The following is a 4,058-nucleotide window of genomic DNA, read 5'->3' on the forward strand; positions in this document are numbered from 1 at the left end:
ATGGAACTCGGGCTCATCCTAATGACCTTATCTGAACTTGATCATCTACAAAGACTCTATTTACAAATAAGGTCCCATTCACAGGTTCAGGGGGTTAGGCTTCAACAGTTTTGGGGGGACCCAATTCAACGGATAACAGTGCAAGAATTAACTCACACCATGGCGATCAGGTGGTGAGGTACCACCTGTGGCACCTCAGCCACTAGATACCTGATGCCACTTCTGCTGGCTCTGGTGGCCCCTGAAGCTGACCCTGCCTCACAGTCACTGTCTCATGCCAGCTCCTTGACATTGGAGTATGGGGAGAGAGCACCTGCCTCCTTCTCCTTCCCCTCTCCTCCCCTCAAGATTCATAAAATTTGATGTTCTCCCAACACAGGAAAGCCTTCAGCTGCTGGGCAGCCCAAAACGAAAACTGTACACTACAGGTGGTAACCAATAAACTACCATGGGCAAAGGTGGATTCTTCCCTGATTTGTATAAGGAGAGGGTTGGGGAAAAGGTATGAACTGAAGGGACCAGGGGATCTGATTCTGATAGAATGAGAAGAAGAAGAAATGGCAGGCTGGAAAGGCAAATACAAATTTCTGTTCTGCATTTTTGTCCTTGAGGTGATTCAGTTTATCTTCCTCTGCATGTGGGAGCAAAGAAACTGCACTGGGTGGTTCTTTCATGCCGGGCAGGGCACACGAGCAGAGCTCACCAAGCAATGCTCAGGAGTGAGTGTCTCTGCCAATGGAGCAGCAGAGCCTACAGGCAGAGTTGTCTTGGTATCTGCACATTGGAAAACTCACGGGACACCTTGATTAGCCTCAAATCCACCGCTGACCAATGTGCTTTTGAAATAGTGCTAAGAAGCCCGTGTATCTGAGATAAGCCTACTCAACGATGGGCTAACTTTTATGTTCTAATATGGCTGTGATTCATCTCCTTGTGATAACTCTTTGTGTGTCCACCTCCCTTATAAGGTTGTGACTTTTTGGAGGTTAGAGGATGTCTCGTCTCTCACAGTGTTTTCAGTGCCTAGGATGGATCTGGCACACTTCTGATGCCCAGCAAATGTCAGACGAGTTAGTAAATGGATGGATCAAAAACGTTGTGTGTGTGTTGACTTTGAGGGTGAGGCAGGGACAGGAGAAGTTATTAAACAACTTTAAAAGGCTCTCAGTTTGAGAAGAAAATTTCCTCACAGCAGTTCTATCATGATCCATGACTATGCCTTATTTTCATCACAGCCATGGTACATAGTAAAATAACGGGAAACAAACAGAGGTCGGAGGATGTGTATTTCTTCTCCCAGAAATGCAGGGCTTGCTTGGCCCTGTGTCTGCATCTCAGCAGAGGTTTCTAACATTGTGGGGCTTGGGGCTACTTCTACTCCTTCTCCAGTGAGAAACCCTAGACACCAGCAGAGATTTTGCCAACTGAAACCTTCAACAGAAATTCTGCCAACAGATTTTGCCAACTTACACCTTCCTAAGGTGACCTTGAACAACATTTTCATTATATCTGTCCTAGATTGTTACTTATTGGTATGTTTTTAAACTCATATCCTCATATAAATAACCAAAAAAAGAAATAAAATGATTTAAAATCTGAAGTGAGAAGAGAATTTGAAATGTTTTAGCTTATGCTGTAGTCAACTCTGAAAATGTATCAGCTCAGCTCTTTGAATTTGTTTCCCTCGTAGTTCTAGAAGCAAACAAGAATTAATTTCAAACAAAAATCTGTTTTACTTATACAGGACAAGTTTGAACTTTAGTTAGAAAAAACATGTTTTCAAAATTTCCTTTGAAAAACAAAGGCTTAAGTTAAGGGGAAAATGTTTTGGAAAGCTTGAAGTTTCAAAAAGCAAAATTTGAAGGAAAATAAAAATGGATTTAGGGCTTTCTGAAAAATCCCTAATACTAGTAAGCCCCCCGCCCCCGTCGCCCCCCCTTCATAACAGGATCCAGTCTAAATGCTTTTGCTCTCCCAACGTGGAAATGGAACCTCTTTGGAGGTGCCAGTAAAGTGTTAATTACTTTTCTCATTATTACATTGATACTTCTTTTCTATCCTTGTTTATAATTTTCAATTAAGATGCAGATGACTTGATATTGCAAATGAAAAAATTTCAGAAACTTCCTTCTGGGCATAGAGCAAGTGCATTTGAATGGCCCGTAATAATCAGAAGTATACAAACTGAAAACATCCATCACTTTTTATCCTAAATTAGTCATATGAAAATTTTTTATATTTGGAAAACAAAATATCCGATCTACAATTTTTTAAAACCGTATTTTAAAATGTTTATTTAATAAGCACATTATCGAACGCTAATTGTGTATATGGCATCCTGTTAGGTGCATGCCCAACAAGAAAGATTTTTAAAAGATATTCCTATACATCTCTGGTGTGTAACTTTATTCATATCTTATCTCAGACCCAGCTCCTAGGCTTCCAGAATAATTTTCTGCTTCATTTTTATGAAGGTGTCATTTTCCCTTATAAGTATCTGTAATTATTCTCCTATTCTAAAAATCTCCCTTTCATCAGTCTCATTGCATAATTGTTCTGCCTATGTTACTACAGTAGCCTTTAATCAATGAACCCATCAGTATCCTCACCATTTTATAGTAATTACGTTCATATTATTAAGTCTTATGGTGGTCTGGGTAGGGGTATTAAACTCAGACGCAAAGCAACCGAAGTGTCCTTTAACAAAGGAATGGATGAAGATGTGGTACATATATACAATGAAATATTACTCAGCCATAAAAAGAACGAAATAATGCCATTTGCAGCAATATGGATGGACCTAGAGATTGTCATACTGAGTGAAGTAAGACAGAGAAAGACAAATATCATGATATCACTTAGATGTGGAATCTAAAAAAATGGCACAAATGAACTTATTTACAAAACAGAAATAGAGTCACAGATGTAAAAAACAAACTTATTGGTACCAGAGGGGAAGGGGGGGGGATAAATTGGGAGATTGGGATTGACATATACACACTACTATGTATAAAATAGATAACTAATAAGGACCTAGTGTACAGCACAGGGAACTCCACTCAATACTCTGTAATGACCTATATGGGAAAAGAATCTAAAAAAGAGTGGATATATGTATATGTATAACTGAATCACTTTGCTGTACAGCAGAAACTAACACAATAGTATAAATCAACTGTAGTTCAATAAAAATTAAAAAAAAAACTCAAATGCATTTATTGGCCAAGAGGGTAACAGAATGTGTGAAATAAAAAAATAATAGGGAGTAGTAGGCCTTTGGCAAACTGGGGAATATATACTCTGTCTAAAGACATTTAAATTCATTTAAGAACACGATGCTAGCCCAATAGAACATAGCTGTTGAGATTTTTGAGTCTGTGGATTTTGATTTTCTCTCTTAACATTTTGGACAAGGATAAGACAACACAGATCTCTCCCCTTTAACACACCAATACCAAGATTTGTGGTCAGTTGCTTACTCTTGACCATGGTAAAAATAAGTACCATAAAATATTTTCTGATGAAAGTGCTGTTAGCTAAAATAATAAAAATGCTAATAACTGAAAAGCAATTTTCACTACCAGATTGACCTATCAGAGCCATATGGCATGTTGAATTCCTAGGAACCCTCATGATTGTATTGCTTTTATTTTTGATTATGAAAAAATTGTTTGAGAGCTCTTCTGGGCAGATTCTTGTTCTGTGTACTTACTAAGGATCATTAGACACGGTGTTTGTTTTTGTTTTCTATCGTGTTGACTCCAAATCCAACCCAACACTCAAATTGTTATCCCCCAATTCAGCCCAAATTCAGAAGGAATGCTCAATTTACCACCACAGAGAAGGAGCCAATCTCGAAAGAATAATGGGAAAAAACAACAGCTGCTTTAAACAAATCTTACAAACACAATTCAGCACAGACACAGAACAGGAAGAGAAAATGAAGACTGACTAATTGCCAGGGGACCAGCGTGTGCCCTGAAGCCTTGAATCTGGAAATTATTAATTTGTATTTTTTCTCTCACCTCCCCAAAGGTTCAGTGAGTACATTGATGTCT

This window comes from Delphinapterus leucas, chromosome 12 (assembly GCF_059928025.1).
Source record: "Delphinapterus leucas isolate spDelLeu-1000000601 "Yukka" chromosome 12, BTC_Dleu_Yukka2, whole genome shotgun sequence".
In the NCBI taxonomy this organism is placed as follows: Eukaryota; Metazoa; Chordata; class Mammalia; order Artiodactyla; family Monodontidae; genus Delphinapterus; species Delphinapterus leucas.